The 23,698-nt window shown below is 41.4% G+C and overlaps 1 pseudogene; it reads right to left on the reverse strand.

The window, feature by feature from the left end:
• Window positions 1-5,602: 5,602 nt before the first annotated feature.
• Window positions 5,603-23,698, reverse strand: part of LOC118569416 — an 82,518-nt pseudogene continuing 64,422 nt past the window's right edge.

Raw genomic sequence — 23,698 nt, forward strand, 5'->3', positions numbered from 1 at the left:
TTAATTTCTAGAATGTGTCATGCCCTGGCCCCTACAGTTTGGGCATTAGGCATTAGTTCTTCATAATAGCAAACCCCCGAAGTCTGGATATATTCTTTTGAGAGAACGTTTATTTTCAAGATGCCTTGACATGTTCTATAATCACTGCTTTTGCATGTGAATTTTCTTTTTTTATTGCACAGTTTGATTGTCTTCTGTTTGGTAGACTTCCTATTTTCTTGTTAAATGTGTGTGTGAGCTCATCTTCCAGGGGATTTTTTTCTTTGCTAATCTGATAGGAAAAGTTTCTACACTAGCCTATCCACTTGGGTTTTCCTACTTACAAGTGGGTAGAGAGAAGATGATGATGATAATCTGGGGCACAGTTCGTGTTTTGCTTTCTCAAGGTTGGCTTATCGCCAAAACCTTAGGAAGTAACACGGCAAAGTAAAATTTTGAGCCAGTAGCAGATTGTCTTAGGGACTGGTGGCATAATAATTTCTTTCTGCCTTCAGGGTTTATGCAGGAAGCAGAGTCTAGCTCTCCACACATGATGGAGAGGTGGTAAAGTCCTGGTGCTTAGAGCAGGTTATTGGCCTGTATGGCTTCTAAGATTTGACTGTTAATCTGTATTTTTATTTCATTCTTATCTCTGTCATTTAGATCATTTCCCCTTTTACCTTAGCATTTGCATAGGTAGTGATTTATTTAAATAAGTCATTAAAAGTTATTTGACAGTTTTCAGCATGTTATGGGTTTTAGACACTTCACCCTTTTCTCCACTCTCATACCTCTCACCCCTTCCTTCTGATGCAATCTTTCTTCCCAACATGTCCTCCACTTCCTACACTTATGTCTGTGTGTGCATGACTCCCTGACTTTAGTTAGGGCTGTCTGCATGAGCGTGGGTGGGCGGCTATATCCAGGAGCTTGTGCCATTTAGTGGCTAAAGCATTTCCCCAGCAAATATTAGCATTCAGTTCTTCAGGGTATGTGTGTGTGTGTGTGTGTGTGTGTGTGTGTGTGGTGTCTGGGCGTCTCATTGATCTCTTTTTCCTTCCACGAAGAAATATTGTGCAGGTTAACCACAGTTGTATTACATTTATGATTGAATGGATATTTATTTGTTTTCATACAAAATTAGTGACTTACATTTTGTTTCAACCTGTCTTAATTTAAGCAAAGGGAATGGATGTGGTGGATGAGATATATTGTCCTGACCAGAAGTTTTGTATTATTTCTAGAAGTGATAGGAAAATAATCCAGTACTACATGATTTACCAACATAAACCTGCAGGTACAAAATGAGTGGGCCAATGGGCAATATATCCCTTTGGTTTTAAATGTCTTGAAGATAATGTCAATTATATAATTAGAAAGTAGTGGCAGTCACATAGTAAGTACATGCTTCAGATATATCTATTGAATTGACATGTACAGTTGAGTTTACTATAATATAGAGGGTCTTTCTGAGTCTGGGTTACTTCACTCAGGATGATTTTTTCTGGATCTATCCATTTGCCTGCAAACCTCATGATGTCATGGTTTTTCCCTGTTAAGTAGTACTCCATTGTGTATATGTACCACATTTTATTTATCCATTCTTCAGTTGAAGGGCATCTAGGTTATTTCCAGGTTCTGGCTATTACAAACAATGCTGCTAGGAACATAGCTGAGCATGTGCCCTTGTGGTATGATCGAGCATTCCTTGGGTATATGCATAAGAGTTGTATAGCTGGGTCTTGGAGAGCATTGATTCCCAATTTTCTAAGGAAGTGCCATATTGATTTCCAAAATGGCTGTACAAGCTTGCATTCCCACCAACAGTGGAGGAGAGTTCTCCTTGCTCCATATCCTGGCCAGCATAAGCTGTCTTCAGTGTTTTTGATCTTAGCCATTCTGATGGGTATAAGGTGGTATCTCAGAGTCATTTTGATTTTCATTTCCCTGATGATTAGGGATGTTGAGCAATTCCTTAAATGTCTTTCAGACATTTGAGCTTCTTCTGTTGAGAATTCTCTGTTTAGCTCTATAGCCCCCCCCCCGCCTTTTTTTTTAGTTTTTCGAGACAGGGTTTCTCTGTGTAGCTTTGTGCCTTTCTTGGATCTCACTCTGTAGACCAGGGTAGCCTTGAATTCACAAAGATCCACCTGCCTCTTTTCTTGGAGCTGAGGACCGAACCTAGAGCCTTGTGCTTGCTAGGCAAGCACTCAACCACTGAGCTAAATCCTCAACCCCTTCATTGCTTTTTTTTTAATAAATAATTTTTTCTTTATTATTATGTGTTTTAAATTTTATACATCAGCCATGGGTTCCCCTGTCCTCCCCTCTCCCGCTCCCACCCTCACCTTCCCCCCAGCCCCTCCCCTCCATTCCCATGTCCTCCAGGACCAAGGCACCCCTGGGGATTCATTTAAACCTGGTGGATTCAGTACAGGCAGGTCCAGTCCCCTCCTTCCAGGCTGAGCAAAGTGTCCCTGTGTAAGCCCAAGGTTTCAAACAGCCTGCTCATGCACTAAGGATAGGTCCTGGTCCCACAGACTGGGTGCTTCCCAAACAGATCTCATTGCTTTTTTTTACAAGGTTGCAAATCTTAAATTTCAATCAAAGTTTAGTGGAATAACATTTGCTGTTTTTTTTTTTCCCCACTGAAGTAAAATTCATGCAACATAAAATTAACCTTTTTTCCTTAAAAAATTTTTTTTTTGTAATTATGTGTGAGTATGTCTCTGTGTGTGAGAGAGTGCACATGAACACATGTGTGTCTATGTAGGCCAGAGGTCTGCATTGCTGTTTTCCTTGACCATGCTCTATCTTACATTTTGAGAAAGGATCTCTCACCGAACCTGGAGCTCACCAATTCAACTAGACTGCCTGAGAGCCCTAAAGAACTCATTTTTATGAGGCATAGGGACACCTTCAGAGATCTGCAAGTGTCAAGAGGGGAGTTCAGAAATCAATCTCCATTCAGGACATGGCCACTTATTCATGTCTGATTCCCTCTGTCACCAGAGGTCGACTCTGGGAGTAAGAGACTGACTCCTAAGGACAACAACCATGGCCCCAAAGCCAAGGAGCACACTTGAGTGAGGTTTGAAAGCATCAGTGGGATTTTGTTATTAGCAGAGCTGTATGGGATGTTAGTGAGCCAGCCTGACTGTGGTTTGTCTTGTAGAAAGAGCAAGCTAAGGGCAGCCCAGTCCACCCTGTGATGCCAGGTGGAAGGTGTTCAGTCTGTAGACGTAGCTATTAGATCTGCATGGCAGAATCCTTGCAGGATTAATTTTCTCAGTATTGGAAAGACTTGGCAGGAAGCGAGATAATGACAGAATATCCTTTTTTTTTTTTTCACTCTCAACTCGCTACAGGAAAAGAAAAATGTACCTGTGTGAGGAGCAAATATTCCTACATTGAGACTTTCTCCTTGTAAAAAAAAATCTTCTGAGAGTGATAGATCACAATAATTCACAGTTCTTTTAATCAAGAATTATTAATTAACACAGTGACTTCTTAGCCACGTGTCTTTTCTCAATTAAAATTGCACCTGACCTAATAAGACTGACGCTTCCACTATTTAATTTATTGATAAAAATCAACAAAATGAATGATTATAATTTAATCTGAGATAATAAATTAATTTAACTTGGATGAGGTACTGATGGGCTTTTAATGACCATAAGCAACGAATTGTCTTTGGAAGCTGAAATTGATGAAGCCGATAGTTTCTAAGTTATTCTTGAATATTAAAATCACATTATAACATTAATGCTACTGTTGATTTTACTATTTCTTGGCATAACCGTAAAGCTAATTTTGTTACTTATCTCCCAAGAAACTCTACTTGGATACATAAAAGTTCCTAGTAATTCACTTACCATAATTGCTGAATATTTACTATGTAAAATGTCTCCTTTTTGTGTGTCTCTGTGTGGGCAGGTACACACAGCAACCAGAGAAAGCCTCAGGTAGGTGTCCTGCTTCCTCAGGAGCACAGCTCATTCTGGGACCTATGCTCGGCTGGCTGGACAGTGAGCTCTAGGGATTAATCCATCTCTTACCCCTGTCCCCCACCAGCACAGGGATTGCAGGGAAACATAGCCATGCTTGGCATTTTATGTGGGTGCTGTGGCTTGATCTCTGGTCTTCATGGTTTAGAAGCGAGTACTTTACTGATTGAGCTATCTCTTAAGCCCCTCTCCCTATTTTTATAGCTAATAGAAAATATACTTTCCCAGGCCAGGGGAAGTACAATAACATGATTTGTTGAGACTCAAAATAAGTCCTTTTCTTCTATGGGAGTCACTATCAGCTGCAGTTGAATCTCAGTGGTCCTTACAGCCTTCCAGAAGGCAACTCTCTGACAAGCCATTGTCACCTCTCCTGTTTGTCCTGCCACACATTGGCCCTCATCTCACGAAATCACTCCAAACCATCTTCCTTAACTTTTGGCCCTCAGAGTCCTTGGTTCCAATGTCATCTTAAGGAAACTTCTCAGGAGGTCTACAAATTTTGGTTGAACCGTGCAGCAAAGGTTCTTCTTTTTTCTCTTGCTCTCATTGCCAAGGAAAGAAATGCACATGCCAAATGCATCAGAGACCTGAAGGCTTTAGTAGATTTGTATTTATTAATAATAATTTTTGAATTATTGTGTATGTGTCAATGTGGTAGACCAGCTCCTGACCATTACTGCAATACAACACAATTTCTACACCAAGGGAAAATTTTAACAACAAAGTTGGATTAAATTTAAGAAAGTAGGGAGACAGGGCCCCATGTCCTGCTATGATGGTAGTCTCCAAACTCCTGGTATGTCTGTTTTAGAATGTATTATAATGAACACTACCAAGGACAAATATCAGAATATCTAAAGTGGAGTCCCAGAAACTAACTGTATTAAGAAAATAAGAACCTGTGATAGCTGAGATATAAACAGCCTTCAGTTCTTTTTTTTAAAAAGGAGTTTATTTTTATTTTCTGTGTATGAGTGTTTTGCCTTCATACATGCATGTGCACCATGAAGGCCAGAAGAGGGTATTATATTCCCTGAAGCTGGAGTTACAGGAGGTTGTGAGGTGACATGAGGGTGCTGGGAATACAACCTGGGTCCTTTGCAAGAGCATCCAGACCACTTAACTGCTGACTGTCTAGCCACCAGTCCTCAGTTCTTAAAAACAGAAGCAATATGAGCAGGACTTTACAATTTTTTTCAGAAAGATACAAGTTTATTCAAATCTTAAAAAAACAAAACAAAACCCTAAGCTACAGAATGTGGCATAGTGACTTATTTACAAGTTTTATGTGAGGAGGCAGGTTTTAATTATCATTTCAAAATAAAGAAGTTTTTCTTTATTTCTTTATTTATCAGTGTTTCAAGTATTTTGGTAAAAGATTGATGAAAACATTAAGTGACTGTCTCAGTTAAAAACAGATAAAACAATGCCTTTGAAATGCTTTGAAAGGTAACTGCTTCTTAGCCATGTATTTTCACAACATTATTCTTGTGGCTCATCCAGACAATATCTTGGTTTAGAAAGGCAGACATAAAAAGTACAAGCAACATATGAACATACCTCCACTTAAGTACATGCTCCTTGGCTGCACTTTAAGGGGTAAATTAGTGTTTTTATGGCTTCTGGAGTCCATCTTCACTGTGGGTGGCAATCAGGGTCTGATGTGGGTGGTGTGTGATCCCCACTCACATGATTCTTATGAGCCATGTGAGTTCTCTCTGGCTTGCCAGAGACTGTGCTGAAGCAATAGAGCACAAAGTCCTTCATGCCACGCTAGCTCCACTCACACGGGGAGAAAGGGTACAGCAAACATGTCACCACCCTCTCTTTTACCAGAACTGAGTCTTCTGACAGTCTCCCCCTGGATGCTCATGATGGCCACCGTGTTTGATTGGTTACTCTGGGTTTTTAGGAAGCAGAATCATGATATTGACTATAATATCTCTTCCTGCAGTACTGCCCAGGGACTGAAATGTATTTGAATGTTTTGTGGTCTTCACATTCTGGATCTCCAGACTACCGTCAGATGATGCACTGTTACTGTAATAATGTCTGTCTTGTATAAACGTTTCCTCCTCCTCCTCCTCCTCCTCCTCCTCCTCCTCCTCCTCCTCCTTCTTCTTCTTCTTCTTCTTCTTTTGGTTTTTTGAGACAAGGTTTCTCTGTGTAGCTTTGGAGCCTGTCCTGGAACTCACTCTGTAGCCCAAGCTGGCCTTGAACTCACATAGATGCACCTGCCTCTGCCTCCCGAGTGCTGGGATGTTTTTTATCTTAACAAAGAAGGAATGGCCTTGAAATTCCTTCAGTGTTTTTCCAGATTTTAAACCACGAATTCTTCTTGTCTGGTCCAAAGAGGCACTAATATCTGATGACCGTCATCCTTAGAAAAATCTTAGACAGGTGACACCATTACTATGTGCCCTTCCAAATCTTCTTGAACACCATCCGTTCTGAATCTTCCACACACCTTGAACCCCAATTGCAAACATTTCAGTATCTCTGCTGAAAAAACATGCAAAGGACAGCATAACCCATCATCACGAAGTTATCCTCAGCCTGGTACTTAAGATCCATCCTGATTTTCCCAGTAGTGCAGTTCCATACTTCAACAGACCCAGTGACCAGATCCTGACCATCTGGAGAAAATCGAACACAACTCCCTGTGAGATTTCTGACCCAACTTAGGAGGCTCAGTTGTGCGGGAAACGTTTCTTCTTCCACATCTTTGAGGGCTGCTTTGCCTTGAAACAAATCTGTGGTTGTACCAGGAGGACGCAGCCTCTCTGGCTGCTGCTGTTTCAACACCTGTCCCTGCAATGCCGTGAGAGGAGACGGAGGCACCACACTGACTTCCCACGTGAACACCCAGGCAATGGCTGCCCTCCTCTTCTCCTTGCTGCTTTTATGTGAGTATGCCTCACAAGGATCAACGTAAGACCGGACAAAAAGGCTTTCCAGGTGAACCTAGTACTCTGGTTGTGTTTGCTTTGACAGTATCATGGGGTCTGTCTGTCTGTCTCTAAAGTGACCTGGCAGCACCCAATTCACGAAGCTCTACCAGTTCCAGAACAATCTGTTCATAGAAGTCAATAAGGGTTTTTTCTGGCAATCTCAGAAATTGTATAGCCCGTAAAACAGTAGCCAATGGTGACTGTTAATATCATGAAACTCTCAGTACTGTCCACAGTATTGAGAGAGACAGTAGTTGCCTTCCTGTGAGGTGGCCAACACCCTAGGTAAACTGTTCTCCCTCAAATACTGTACGATAAGATGAATCACATTGGAAGACTTGATTTCGATAGACACAATGGTAGTGTTTCGGGCGCAGGCCCCACTCAGCACAGACTGGGTTGCACACCACCTCCAGACATGTGGACTTTACAGTTTTAGTAGTGAATCGTCAAATGCAAATTTTTATGATTTTGAAAAAAAATTAATATCATTTTTTATAGCTGGCCACATGTTCCTCATCTGAACACATGTAGTTTGAAAATCATTTCTTTGATCACCTGGCTTAGAGCCAAACATTTCTGGTCCTACTTGTCCTGTATAGTTAAATTATAATTGTATAATCACAAACATCAAAAAAATCAAAAGAGCTTTATGAGATACATTTATTTGCCTCTCTTTCAAAAATTAGGAAAGAAAACAGAAGTTTTTAATGATATTTAGTGGGGAGAAGGAACTAACCTAATCTTTTAACTATATACTCAGGGAGACTCACCCATCTAGAGGACCCACTGAGCATCCAGGGTCTTAGCCTGAAAGGCTCCTGATTTGCATCTAAGGAAGATTTTTTTCTCCAGTTTTATCACAGTCAGAGGCAGAAACTACCGGAGTTGAAAAGGCAACTCATTATGGAAGGTCAGGCCCCTCCCAGAGCCTTAATTAGCATGTTGGGCATCTTAAATTAGAAAAAACTATGCCAAGGGAATGACTTTTTCTTTTCAAAGTTTTTTTTTTTTTTTTTTTAAATTTGGTGCCAGTTTACTCTTGTGGGTCCAAGAGATCTTTAGGTATTTTGTAGGTGAAGTGTAACAACAACAACCACAGCAGCAACAACAGCAGCAACAACAGCAGCAACAACAGCAGCAACAACAACAACATCAACAATAACAACAGCAACAACAGCAACAACAACAATAACCCCCCACTAGTTTCCTCTACTACTACTATTTCTGATGCTGTGTGTGTGTGTGTGTGTGTGTGTGTGTGTGTGTGTGTGTGTGTATTTTCCCCTCACCAATGAGTTCTCTCATTCACTCAACACTAACCAAGTATCCTCCAATTTAGTTTTGACATTTGTAGGACTCCATTGATTAAAGGCTCAGGGACTCATTCTCACAGACAGTAGCCAGCCTCTCTGCCTTCACTTCTTTTAGAGATTTTTTTCTTTTGATTATGTTATATGTGTCTGTATGTCACACTCCCAGGAGTGGAGTTACAAGCAGTTGTGAGCTGTTAGGCACGGGTGTTGCAAACACAAATCTTCTGAAAAAGCCGTACACACTCTTAGTTACTGAGCCATCTCTCCAGCCCTAAGTCCCATGTTCTTACCTTTATTTATGTAACCAGAGTTTTTTTTTTAGGGGGGTGGGGAAATACACCATGGCTTGGCAGTCCTGTGAATCACGGCTCTACCACCCATTACAATACACCAGTTAGAAGGGAGAGTTATGGTGAAAGGCAGAGAGAGGGGATGCCATCAGTGTGTATTAGGAAGAGAAGCAGATAAACTGAGTATAGAAAAGAGAAAGTAGAGTGACATCATTCTTTCTCTGGGGCACTGCCATGAGTGAACTTCAGGGTTAAACAGAGGAGGAGTTGGGGCACGTGGCAAATGAGGAGCAGAGTTACATACACCATGCTGATCAGGGTGTGACTTCCCTGATCTTTTCCCCAGCTCCACATCTGCAAGGTGGCCCTAAAATAAATGGCTGCTTCTGTCACCAGGTGTGGAGATCAACCTGCATCCTATATACTGATCAATTCTCTTCCAGAATGTGGCATCCACTCATTGGGTGTGTTGGGTTGGGAGTGAGTATCTGTCCTAGCCTGTTGTCTTCTTGAATTCCCAAGGGACTTCAGGTTTAGGATGATGACTCTTGGTACCTTTATCCTTGAAGGGAGATGAAATAGGTCAGCCAGCCAGATGGTACTTGAGTGCCTAACCATACCTACCCAGAATCAAGCAGGAATCTGACCCAAAGAAAAGGGGGCAGATGCGAAGTGGAAGCAGGGGAGTGTTAGCATAAGAACACAGTTCTCATTCTGATGCTTCTCTTTGAGAGAGTTTATTCTGGAGCCAAAAACACATGACCATGGCCCAGGGACATAGATGCAGGTATCCCCAAATCCCACCTTCCAACCTGGAAGCAGTTGCATGTTTTTCTAGTAGCAGAACAAAGAAAGACACAAATCAAGAGACTTCAAATACGTTGGTTGGTAGAGACATCAAGGTAGGCAGGTTTCAGCAAGGCAAAGGGAAAACTCTGCTACTGGCCTCAGATGATGCTTGATGACATCTTTGGTTGGTTGGAAATGAGTTGTCTGTGTATTCCAAAGGATTTACCTAATGGTCACAGAGACATTGGGTCAGGTACAGAAGATTAATAAATGGCTTCTAAGGGGGCTAATGATGCTAAGCTCTTCATTGTCACTGACTTGCTATTCAGCTAACCAGCCTTGATGCACTGGAAGGTGCCGATTCTTTCTAGGAACTTCTGTTCATAGGTGCCAGGCTTTCACCTTTTATCTACCCTCCAGGCACAAGGGAGCCCCAGCTGCTTTTTAGCAAAACAGCTTCTATGGGCCTGTTTTACTTTAGACAAACATGCTATAAACCAAGGTCTCCAGGGCTTTCATGACACTTTTACTAGGTTTGATAATTTCCTATGATGACTCATAAACCTCAGGGAAACAGTTGCCACGTTTCTGTTCACTGGCCTGTTATTAAGGATGATATCAAGGATACAGATAGACAGTAGAGGAAGAGGTGCCAGGGGAAAGTCTGGAAGGAAGGAACTTCTGTCCCTATGGGGTGGGACTGCACCAGCTTCCTGGCACGTGGACGTTTTCCTCTTGTTACCAATGTAAGAATTCATCAAATCTCTTTGCTGAATTTACACTCTGGCCCCTCTCTCCTTAGGTTGTTCAGCTTTAGAAGCCGCAGTTCTCAACCTGTGGGTCATGACTCTTTTGGGGGTTAAATGACTCTTTCACAGGAGTCACCTAAGACCATTGGAAAACACAGATATTTACATTATGATGAATACCAGTAGCAAAATTATAGTTATGAAGTAGCAACAAAATTTTATGGCTTGGCGGGTGTGTGTGTATGTCACCACAACATGAGGAACTATGTTAGAGGGTAGCAGTGTTAGGAAGGTTGAGAACCACTGCTCTAAAGGAACCAATCTGGTAGAATATGTATCATAATGGGGGTGCTTACTAGATCAGAGCTGAGTCTGACAATGACCGGTCACATGCTGGAGGGGCTGAGAACCTGGTATCTGCTTAGTACACAAGGCTGCATGCTCCAATGCTGTGGGATGTCTTTCTGTATGCTGTGAATGTGTTGCTCTGATTGGTTGATAAATGAAGCTGTTTGGCAATGGTGAGGCAGAATAAGGTTAGGCAGTACAGTTGAGCTGAAGAGATGGGAGAAGAAAGGAGAGTTGGGGCAGACGCTGTGAGCCGTGGCCAGGAGAAGCAAGATGTGAAAGTACCGGTCAGCCATGAAGCCACGAGGTAATGCATAGACTAATAGAAATGGGCTGAGATTGAGCCAACAGGCCATAGAGTTGGTAATTAATATAAGCCTCTGTGTAATTATTTTGTAAGTGGCTGGAGGACTGTGGGGATGGGTGGGACCAGAGAAACTTATAGCTACACCCCAATATGGTGCTGAAGTATCTACCAACTTCTCTCCAGTCCATGTTGGAAGGCCGAAGAAGCTGGGTCCTGAGGTCAATAAAGGATGATAGGCAGTAGTGGCAGAGGCAGCAGGATAGACACACTCACCAGGAAAAAGTGAAAGTGGGAAGCAGAACAGCTTTCCTTTGGACCTCTGATATCTGGGAAGCCACTTAAAGGTGTTATCTGGGGGAGTTAATCCTCCGCTGGTGATTCCGCTTAGAAACAGCCATCCAGAGAATCCCAACCCTGTGTGCTGAGGTTTCCTCACTGCTGTATCCATCTGCAGCTTCCTAGGATCCTGCTCTAAGTCACTCCATTGACACAAACTCAGGAAGGCTCTAAGATGGCTCATTATGAGTAATCCAATACCCCTGTCTCTTAGGAAACTGCCAGGGCTCTGTGTAAAGAGACAAGGGGAAAAAGTTTTATTCCATGGTAATATACATTCACTTTCTATAATTCAGATGATTTTTGTGCTTATTTTCCCCCTGCCGTCCGAATTGTATCATGATGGGAGAGAGAAATGATGAGAGGAACCTTAGCAAGGCGGCACAGTCTGTCTCAGAGACATCTATCATTTCTTCAAAGCAACTATATTCAGTAATTACATTCAGGAAACATAAGAAAACATGTGTGTTAATAGGAACATATAGGCTTTGAACCTAAATCATATTCAAGCATATTGGAGACTACAAAGAAGCATTTTGAACGGTTTGAATTTCTGAAAGCTCCGATCATAGTGGCTGACTTATTTGCTGGGTACTCTTTGCATGTCCAAGATTGGCTTTAAATTATGACTGTTATTTAAATTGAGGAAACATTTTATACTGAAAACTCAGTTCAGTACGCATTTGCTGTGCTACAGCTGGGATGGAGACGAGTGAGGGGCCTGATGTTTCAACTCTCAGTCTTCAATTATTAAATTAGTGACCTTGCATTGCTTCTCAGATGTTTGCAGATAGAGGGCCCCTCGTGGTTCTGCTAATAGCTACCTGTTTGATATCAGATCAACCACTTAACCTCTTTGACTTTCATCCTTTCCACAAATAAAATAAATAGATTAGGCTTAGCATTCCCCTGAATCCTTTTAACTCCAAAAAATCTATTGCTCTTGGAGTTTTTAAGTTTTTTATTGAATGTGTCTTATTGAACTTTCTAATTTTTTCTTACATTGATCCCAGATAAAACTACTTTCTAGTTACAGTTTAATTCAGAGCAGGAAAATTTAATGGTGAATGTGTAACACATGAGAAATAGTAAATAAATATCCTTCTAACATGTCAACATACTATTTTTCTTTTCAGGTATGATTGTTCAAAGATATTCAAAGAGATGATTCTGATTCCTTGTGTATTCTGTTCTTGTTCACAGGGGCTGAGGTTCAGAGACTAAGGGGTTACATATAATAGATAGCTATTTCATGTGTCCTGTTTGATCCATGATTTATTTTTTATTTATTTAAAAGATTTATTTTTAATAATATTCAGCATAGGGGTACACAAACATGTAAAGTCAGTATTGATAGGTCTGAAGAAAATAGTTTAGGTATCAACACAATTATACCTGGAGGCATTTATTTGCACTCCACCTTCAGTAATGGACAAACAAATATAAACATCAAAGTCAAGTTGTATCCTAGACCAAATGAACCTGACATGAAAATCCCATCAAAGAATGTTGGGTCTTCAGAGTTTTCTCATCACTACATGGAACATTCTCCAGGGAAAAATCTCAAAAAATAAAAAAAATTGAAATCTTATCAAATATCTTCTTTTTTCTGATATGTGCATGAGTATATATATATATATATATATATATATATATATATATACACATATACATATACATATACATACATATATATATGTGTGTATACACACACACACACTTGAAACAAATAAAAATGGAAACACAAAATCACAAAAGCAACAGGCTATAGCAAGTTCAGCAGTAAGAGGAAAATTTGAAGCAATCCATATCTACATCTGAAAAGCAGAAAGTTCTTTAGCAAATAAACTATCATTGCATCTCCATGAGCTAGAGAAACAAGAACAAACCCAAAGTTAGCCAAAATGAAGAAATAATAAAGATTAGAACAATATATGAACAACAATACCTGAAATGGAGACAAAAGATAAAATAATTAAATTCATGGCTAGACTAAGAAAAAGAAAAGATTCAAATAAGTAAAATCATAGACAAAATAACAGACATTAACAATGGACACTATAGAAATAGAAAAGATCGGATGAGATCATTATGGTCTCTATGTACCAATCCATTTGCTGACCCAGATGGCATGAACAAATTCCTAGACACATTTATTTTACTGAGCCTGGGTCATGAAGAAAGGGAAAACCCAAACAGGTCAAAAATAGCTAATGGGATTGAATCACCAGTGAAGAGAAGCACAGGACAAGACAGATGACTCCATTACTAAATTCTTCCAACACTTGAAAAACTAATATCAGTTCATCTTAAGTTGTTTCAAAGACTAGAAGAGGAAGGACATTCTAAATACTTTGTATGAGGCCAGTATCATCCTGGCTTCCAAAGCAGAATGGAAAACAAGAGCCAAAGTGTCCTGTTATCCACAGGCCAATATCTTTAATGGATTTAGGCATAAAAGTTCTCAGTAAAATGTGAACAAACCAAATGCAAAAGAGCACTGGAAAGATGATTTGCCACAATTAGGTAGGCTGCACACCAGGACTGGAAGGATGGTTTGATCTATACCAATCACTAGACATATTCCACCACAGAGTGGTGAAATCTGTGCAGTCATCTCAAAAGGTGCAGAAATGGAACCTCATAAATTTCGTGATAGAAAGGCTGAGAGAAGTATTATAGAAGGAACATACACATGCCGGTTATGAAGCCAGCTGCTGACATTGTGTTGAATGGGGGAAAACTAAATCCTTCCTGAGACCTGAAACAAGACAGCAATGTCCCATTTCACCACTTCATTCAATATAGTGCCAGAAAAACCTAGCCGTCTGGGAAAAGATGTCAAACTACCACTGTTGGTAGATGATACTTAGAGAGCAACCCCCTAAACTCAATGAAAGCAATCATGTGAAGACCTACATTTCCTAATCCCCTATTCTTTTCATAAGATTATACTATACCCCTTCCACCTCCCATGACAAGAATGGTGGTTAAGCAGACAACTACATCAGCTTTGTGAAACAAGTAGCTAATACAACCTTTCTGGGGATGATACCCACTTTTTAGAGTCTTTGCAATGTTTGAAGGAGTGTTTTAAATACACAGCATTGAGAATCATGCCTGGAGCTCAGTCATTGTCATTGTAGATAATTTTCCATCTTGTTTTTGTGCGCACGCACACACGCACACACACGCACATGCACACACACACAGAGTCAAACCATGGACCCATCCACTCGCCTTGAGCTAATCCTCTGTAACTTAGTAGTCATCAAAGCAGGAGTCCAAGGTGAGGTACACATGGACTCCTCTAAAGCATACTTGCCAGCTGGTCATTTTGTGTCATTTCAGAAAACATGGATCAAAATCTCAAGACAGAAACAAAGCCCCACCAGCAAACACAGGCACACGTGTCTTTGAAAGGATCCCCTCTGGCTAAGAACAAATCTAGCTTGCTTCAACCAGTGACTCTTAGGCTTGGGGTAAATAATCCTTTCACAGAGAATAGCTTGTCCTCTCTCTAAGAAATTGGGTGCAAGCCTTATTCCAGTGCTGTTCAGCATCACATTCTTCTTTTCTGAAACCATCTTAAATGTTATAGCAAATACTTGCTTACTTTATGATCCCCTCCCAGAAATATCTGTTGTATTAAAGTGCACTGTGTGCAAGCTATCAACTTCACATACTGTCAACTTTTCCTGTGGAAATGGGGACTGAGAGACTCAAATACCCGCAGGAATTGGGACAGTTTTATAAATAGTATAACCGCACCATCGAGGCACAAAATAGCAACAGACACACAGCCTTCAGCAGCGGGGCTGGAGACACATTCTGGATTCTGGGGATTATAGTACAACATAGGGCATATGAAACACTCACAGGCATGGAATGGCTAATGTTGGTTGTCAACTTGACAGTATGTACAATCCAGTGAGAGATAAGCCTCTGGGTGAGTCTATGACAACTTCTCCATGAAGGAGTAACTGAATTGAGAGGTCTGTCCTCAGAGCGGGCAGCACCTTCCTGTAAGTGGCCCAGAAATAAGGAAGACCCAGGAAAAAGGTGTGCTGATTTGCCTTCTTGCCTTCACTTCTTGCTGGTGAGGGCCTTGTTGTTGCCGCCGCCGTCCTCCCTTGATATCTGACCCTGCTTATTCAGCCTTCCAATATGGAACGAAGACCGGTGACTCCTTAGGAGTTTGCTAGACCTTCAGCATCAGATTGGGAGTGCTAACCCACTCAGCTTTGTGGACTGAGCAGCTTCAGGGTTCCAAGTCTCTCCAGCATGCATACAGCCATTGTTGGACATCCCAGCCCTTATCATGTAAACCAATCTAACGATCCCCCCCTTTAACATACAGCAATTTTACTAAAAACTTCCAGTTATTTGATGTATAGAAAACAGGTCTAATGATGCCAACAAGTCTAGTTTTTTTTTTAAAAAAGAACTTTAAATCTTGAAAATCAGTGTAAGTAATTTATGAATTAGTGTAACTTTGAATCTTGACAACCAAATCTAATGTAAAACTTTTTGTAGGAAAGCCATGTAGATACAATAGTCTACACCTATTGGCAAATCCAGCATCTGGACTAGCAATCACAACCCTCACTGTAGCATCCTGTGGGTTGTATGGTGTCATATGCTTATGGAAACATTTTCCCCCCTATTTACTTGATATTAGGCAGGAATAAACCTGTGACTTGCATAGGACAAGGTATGTTAGATTTTTGGGTGGGGTCTAGTACAGATGGGACAGAGTTCTTTTTCCTTTCATGATCAATTTTAGAGTTATTAACATTAAAATAGTAAGTGACGATTCAAAGTTGCCCTGGAGACTAAATAGAAGAAGTTTTAGGAATAATTGGAGATTTCACACAAATCACAGGGTAGGTTCTCCCATTGACCTTGAGCATGGTCTCTTGTTCCCATGACGACTAATTTTCTATTTGAGGAGTCTGATTCAGAGAGAATGGCATTTCCCAAAGGCAAGATACATTAGCTGTAGAAAATTAAGAAGTGAGAACCAGAGTCAAGCAATGTTAAGTAGGTTTATTTGCTGAAGGTTTTTCGGAGCCTGTGGATGTTGCTGCTGCCATTTCTCTCATGGATAGTCCTGATAAAACAACGTCCGTGGTAACAAACACATCTGTCACGTGCCAGATGCCAGGTGCTGGTCTAAGTGCCTTGCGTGTGCCTGATAGCTTAATCCTCGCAACTCTGGCCAGTAGGTACCATTATTTTACATGTGCCAGAGAAAGTAGGTCACTAGCCCAGGGTAGTCTAGCTCGAGTCAGAGGGAAGTCTCAGTCTAGGCTATTTCTCAAGTTCCTTTGACCTTCTTCCAGGCTCTTCCACCAGTGGTAGCTCATGGGATTAATTTTCCATGAGACATAGTTTTGAAAATGCTGGAATAGAGAGGGTTAGATGGAAGAGAATGGAGATGGACATCTGCCAAATGAATCACAGGGGAACACCATCATGGTGGTCTTGAGTATTGTAGTCTCTGCCCTCATCTCTGTGATCAAATGTTCCTATTTAGGATTTTAAGACATCTATAATCTTCCTCTCATATCTAGGAAGGTGTGTGTATGTGTGTGTGTGTGTGTGTGTGTGTGTGTGTGGTGTATGTGTGTGTGTGTGTGTATGTGTGTGTGTGTGTACATGACATTTAAAACATTTCAAGTAATGAAACAATCCCTACTTTAGAGATGTCTTGTCTCACAGTGTACTACACTAGTGTACTGGTGTTGGCTCCTCTAGCCAGTATCTACATTCAATCTTGAGTAGCTCAGAATTAATTTGAACAAGATATATAAATCCTCTTTGTATACTAGTTGTTTTTTTTAAAAGCCATATAAATAGGAGAAATAGATAGCTATAAGACATATGAAAAAATGCTCACCCTTAATTAAAGAAATGAAAATGAGAACATAAATCAATACTCCTTTTTTTCCCCTACCCCACAAATTGGCACACTGAGCAGGTCATCATCTATATGGGGGTTGGAAAGATCTTTTCACGCACTGTTGGAGGGAATGAAAACCATTACATCTTTGGAAAGCTTTTTAGAAGCCCCAAAAATCAATATGAAAATTGATGTACAGCAGCACCCTTGCAGAAACTGCTGCCACTGTCATGAGCTCAGCTGGGTCTCCTTGTGACAACCCCTCACAATCTGGCCTGTGGTTTGTTGACATTCCGTAAAGAAGGAGGCATTGGAGAAGGTCGTAGGACCCTCACCCGAGTGTCTAGACTCTCTTCCTCGATCAGTAGCTAGTGTTGCCCAAATTGCATGTGGCCTGGAATCTAGAGGACAGGCTATAGTATATGAGCTGGGCAGCACTAGGTGGAATGGGACTCTATTTATGAGGCTATTGGGAAGCCACCATCTGTACTAGGCAAAGACTTTCCGTTGTGACTGCTTTGGGGTCACATATGTTCCTGTAAGTAACCCTTCACTCAGGATCTGAGTAAGTTCAATAAACTCTGTGGTTTCCCAGGGTTAACTGTGGTGAAATTGTACTTTTGTTTGTCATTAGGCCTTTAGGAGGAGTATGTGTGGGGTAGCATTTATAGGGACAAAAATATCCTTGACTCACATAGTTGCACTGTTTCTATCCCTGGAGTCATCCTGCTTTCTCCTTTCTGCCAAGCTTTGGTCCATATAACAGGTAGGCAGAAAAACAATGGTTAGTTTACTTTCTTAGAGGCGTCTGCTGTGTGCTTTGGAATATCCACCAGTGGCTGGCTTGCAGCTCAGAAACAAGATTGGTTTAAGGTTTCATGTAAGTGCATGGCGTTCATTATTAAAAGTGTTTTAGCCACCTATTTGCTTGGGCTCCAGAGTGTATGTTGTATTTTCATGTGGTAAGTCTAACTGACACCCCTCTTTTAGCTATGGAAGGGAACTCCTCCTGGTGACTTCCTCCAGGAGGCCCTTCAGGCATGAGGCAGGAGGGGACCCATGGCAGTAAGATCCAATGGTGTTAACCTGAGAAAGGCAGGTCTCTGGGATAAATATTTCACACAGAGCAAGCAGAGCGACAGAGCCCTACATTTTCTATTTTTGCTGAATAGCTCTAACAACTGTGACATCTGCATTCTTTTCTGAGCTATAATCTCATAATATTTTCATCCTTAGATAAACATCATTGAATCGTCATCACACAGTTAACATTGTGAGGCTTTTGAAGCCAACAAGCCAAGACGATGTGGATTGATGGGTGGCAGCAGCCATGTTAAAATAGTTATTACTGTTCTGTGGTTCATGGAGTGTTTTAATATCTGCAAAGAGGAGGGAATTCTCCCTTTCTAGAGGGAAGGCACGGAGGTGGCTTATGTTCCTGATTCTATAGGGGACAGCGAACAGCAGTGGGAGGACATCACCCTGTCTTCATGTGGACTTACAGACTAACAAGTGGGACTCTTTTTTTTTTTTTAATCTGGGAATTTTTTTTGCTCATTAGGAAATGATCTCTAGCGAATTCTGAGTATTTTATGTTTCTAGATTTGCAATGGGCTCAACTTTTTTTGTAATGGGTAAAATGAGCCATTAAAGCAAACTAAATCTACAGAAGGTATAAAAAACAGAGATTAAAATATTTAAACTCACTTGAGGTGAAGGAACTTTGAAAAAAAAAAAACAGAAAAAAAATCAAGCAGCCAATTTGTATTGAAATGATTGTTTAGATTCTTCTGGATGGTGCCAGACACTGACTTGTGGGAGCAGAGCCACTCACAGAAAAGAAGGGCGGTGTTCCATGTTGGAGAGTTTTAAGCACACTCATAGACATGGACAGGTTTGATGGAGATACAGAATGGGGAGATGACCAGCTTCTTCTGCACGCTGTTTTCATCCTCTGGACTGAACTGCCTTCCCAGTGTTCTGTGTGCTGATTTTGATGAGTCTGTATTTGCTGACTGCAAGGAGGGGTGGAATGGATACATGACCTGCATAATGACAGAATTATGATTCAAAATCATTTATCCATGGGTTTTGGGGAATAGCTCAGTTGGTATTGCAGGCATGAGGATCTTAATTTGATACATAAAACTCATGTTAAAAAAATCAGATGTAGCGTTCTGTAATCCCAGTGCTGGGGATGGGGGTGTGGAGACAGGATCCCCGATAAGTCAACCTAGCCTAACTGGTGAGTACCTAAAGTGGCAATTAACAAGGCAATTCCATGTAGTTTATCTGATAGTCAAAGAGGTTTACTTTGGGTAAATTTACAACCAGCAAAGGGATCAGTTATAGGATCCAGGAGAGGTGAAGTGCAGTCCAACACCGTTCTCTGGAGAACTCTAACTTGGTCTGCAATCCAGCATCCAGAATCACAAGGTAGTCAAGAAAGCGAGCACTATGCCTCTCAGGTCTTAAGGTCTAAAGAGGCTATGCCCCAGAGGCAGGTCATAGGCAGGTATAGCAGTTACCTGCTGCCTCAGTAGGGACAATGCCTCAAGGTCAAAGCTGGAACAGCTTTCCTCTACAAGTACCATTCTAGTGAGAGACCTGTCTCTAAAAGAAGGTGGGTGGCACCTGAGAAACAGTACCTGAGGTTGACCTCTGGTCTCCACATGCAGGTATCTGCACACCAGTATGCACACACATATACCTGTACATATAAGAACACTGCCCCCCCCCCCCCATCATTTACACAGACATAAACATTGAGTCAAAAGTGTTAGGCTATAAGTGGGGGGCTAAAGAGGGATAACTAACAGCACTCCAGAGTTTGTGTCAGTTTAGGATGGCTAACCCAAGACTTGGCAGAGGTTGACATGGCAGACACTTGAGTGTTTTAGTCATCCATGAAGTCAATGTCATCCAGTATACTGTCAAGAAATGTAAATGAATGCATGGGCTGGGCTACTGCTCTAATTTGTTCTCCATCAGTGTGGTAAAAACCATAAGCAAAAGCAAGTTGGGGAGGAGAGGATTCATTTCAACACACTGCTTATAGTCCATCATTGACGGACGTCAGGGCAGTAACTCAAGGCAGGAACCTTGAGGCAGGAGCTGAAGCAAAGACCATGGAGGAATGTTATTTATTTGTTCTCCATGGCTTGCTTACTCAGCCTACTTCCTTATACCTCCCAGTAATACCTGCTTATGCATGGTAACAGCCACTCAGGGTGGGGCCCTCCCACTTTAATAATTAATCAGAAAAATGCCCAACAGATTTGTTACAGGCCAATCTGATGGAGCTGAATGGCCAATAGCTAGGCAGTAGAGATTTAGGAGGGGCTGGTGGGCAGAGAGAATAAGTAGGAGAAGAAGTCTAGGCTCTAGAGAATAGAAGGAGAGAGGAGAACAAGGGGGAAAGAGAGGGAGATGCCCAGGGCTGGCCAGCAAAACACAAGGTAGGAACATACATACATAATGAATAAAGTAAAAAGACTTGAGGCAAAACATAGATGAAAAGAAACAGGTTAAGATAAGTTATAAGAGCTAGTGGGACAAGCATAAACTAAGGCTGGGCATTTACAACTAATAATAAGTCTCTGTGTCATGATTTGGGATTTAGTTGGTGGCCCAAAAGACAGTCTGCTATATATGGGTTTCCATGGGGGCCCCTTTGGCCAACAACTCAATCAGATGCAACTCATTCCTGGCACTGGAAGTTTCTGTTGGTGGCAAAAGAGATCTAGTTGGGGCTTTGTATCCTCCATTATTTGATGATTCCCTTTAGATTTCTTTCATATATATATTTAAGAAGCTTCTGCTGTAGTCGGTTTCCATATGATCCCTCAAATAGCCTTTAGTGTTTGCTCTTCTTTCCTGCATTTTTCTTAACCCCTCTTCCCACCACCTCTCTGTTTAATCCTCCTGTTCCAGTCTCCCCATATCTCCGTAACTATGTATTCCACTCCCCCTATCCTCAAGTTCCTTTTCATTGCCTGGTCTCTTCCTCTATAGCTAACCTCTGTGCTAATAAGGGCAGTAGCATGCTCATTGAAGGCCTAAAGGTTAACTGAATTATAATTTTGGGACAGTTTCGCTATAAGGTAGTGATTCTTCTCTATCTACCTGGGTTTCTTTGTGACTGTCTGAATCTAACATTCTATCCACTTGGGTTGCTAGTGAGCAACAGACTTTTTGGGGTTGGATGTGTGGCTGGGACAAGATGAGGGATATGCTGAACTCTTGCCATTCTCTCAAGGTAGAAGCTGTACGCTCATGATCACACCGGACACTACTCCCATTTGGGAAGCTGAAACCCAAGCATGTGAATTTCTGTTTTCTTCTGCCAAATGCTTGACAGACACAGCTTAAAGGAGGAACAGTTTCCTTTTGTCTCATGGTTCAGAGCTAACGCTCCATCCTGGTGGCTGGGGAAAGCATGGTGCTCGGGGCTCTGTCTTTGGTGGTATGAACTTCTAGTAGTGTACACCTTGTTATATCCTAGAGGTAGACAGGAAGCAGAGCTGAGGCAGGAGCTGGGGCTTGTGTATGTCCTTTAAATGCCTCCCTAGTGTCTACTCCCTCTTGTGAGGTTTCACCTCAAAGGGTTCTACAGCCTCCATTCAGTAGGAGCACCATCTAGGGTCTAAGTTCAAACACATGAGCCCACAGAGGACCTTTCATGATTGAGCCACAACCATGAGTTTCTGTTCTTCTGGAGAGTAAATGTGCAGTGCATGTGATTTCTGTGAAGGGAGATTTATGCAAGTGTTCTGCACATTATATTTCTCTCAGTTTTGTCAGATATGTGGTGTATCCTCTATGAAGGCACATAAGGGATTTTTTTTTTTAGGTCTTATCAAAGGTAATGACCATTGGATGCTTCCCACTTAGTTAGTATTGGTGATCATGGCACTCCAGAGAGATTTCTCCAACAGTAAGGCCAGGATTTTCCAAGCATTAGGATGAGGTGAGAGTCAGCTGAGATGCAACCCTCCTGGGAGCCAGAAGGGGTTAAATATTGGTCACCTAGAAGAGATGTGAGTGCTTGTTAGGTCTTGAAATATACAGTGGCATGTGTGAAAATCTTCAGTTATGTTCTAAACCCCTGGAGCCCCTTTTATGGTTTTAGACATTAAAAAAAAAAACATAATTACAAGCCATCAGAGAATTTTTGTGTAATTGTTTGTGATGAACTCTAGAACATTGTATGTTGTTATAATCTGTAACATACTTTTTTACCTTGTGCCAAAGTCCAGATTGCCAAAGTCTGGATTCCAAAGGCTGAAAATAAGCTCCTAGCTTAATATGTGTGGATTTTATAGATGTCAGGATTATTCATGAAAGAGCCAGGGAGTGTGACAAAGACTTTTATTAGGATGTGGGATTTATACCAAATCTGCCACCAGATGCCATCTTTCAACCATGTCCCTGCCACTGGACTGTTTCTTAATATTCCCTGGAGCAAATTCTTGTGAATAGTCTGATTTAGGAGTTCACCTTCCTCCTTTCCTCTCTGTACTCCAGAGTTATCCTGTCCTCCCTTTTTGCATGGCCCTCCTGAGGCCTGTTTTATGTGAGTCTTAAATATGAAGTAGAATCCCTATGAAGACAAATTTGATATTGCCAGATGTTGACTGTATCCATTGTATGACATGTAAAGCAAATAAAAATCATGGCTTCTGCTTGCAGCTGATGTGATGAGCCATGGCCTCAAGTGGGGCTGAGGCGGCTCGTTGCCTGGAAATACAGAATAACAGATTCACAAGAAAGGCAGATCTTCTCAGGATGATTTACCTCAGTGTAGATTCTCTGATGCTTGCATCCTGCGGGAATCACAAGGGAAGTAGGCCCCCAGGGCATGTTGCATTAGAAAAGCTGTGTACATTCCTAGAATAAGTTACAATAAATTTTAGCAGCAAGGATGCTGGGCATTGTAGCTAACAAGATGTGGAGAATGAGCAAGTACCTCAGAAAAAGGGTGGGATCAATGACACAGAGCCACTGACTCTCTCACAGCAGTGAACGCTGGGCATGTGATCTGAGAGGCATTGCTTACGTCAAGCTTCAATCTTCAAAGTATGGGTAATATAGTCCGATTGGTACTGTAGTTGCGCTGTCAAGATTAAATGAGAAAAGATTCAGAGAACTAATGAATCAGTAAGATATAGCCATCACTTAGTCTATGTCAGCCCTGCCTCTGTTATGGGAGTCCACTTTTGTCTAACCCTGTGGGAATTAGCATGGTGTTAGACACAGAACCTGACCCATCTGGCTTTCCTTTTTCTGTACTGAAGTGCCATGTGGCTGTTAGCAAATCAAGTGTTTCCTCTGGACCCTGGTTAAGTTTTGTCCTATTTTTTGTATTTAGGCAGAATGAGACATAGCAAAAGTGAGAAATATTCTTTAACTCTTTTCCAGTCTGAAAACTTGACTGTATGTGACCCAGCATCATGCTGCAAAAGACAAATAAAGGTATAGTCTTCCTGGTTAGATATCAAAACCCACATGCTTCGATGCAAGCCATGTACCAATTAAGGAGCTAGAATAGGGTTTATCACACTTAACACACATTTGACTCTGCTGGGGAATTCCAGGGAATTGTTAGCATGTGAGTCCCTATTGCATAATCCCCAGGTGCTGGGGGCTTGGGATTCTGTGTTTCTAACCAGCTTCCTGATCATGTGTGAATGAAGAAAGGCTATATGTTTTCCCAGTT

This window comes from Onychomys torridus, chromosome 18, assembly GCF_903995425.1.
Source record: "Onychomys torridus chromosome 18, mOncTor1.1, whole genome shotgun sequence".
Classification (NCBI taxonomy): domain Eukaryota; kingdom Metazoa; phylum Chordata; class Mammalia; order Rodentia; family Cricetidae; genus Onychomys; species Onychomys torridus.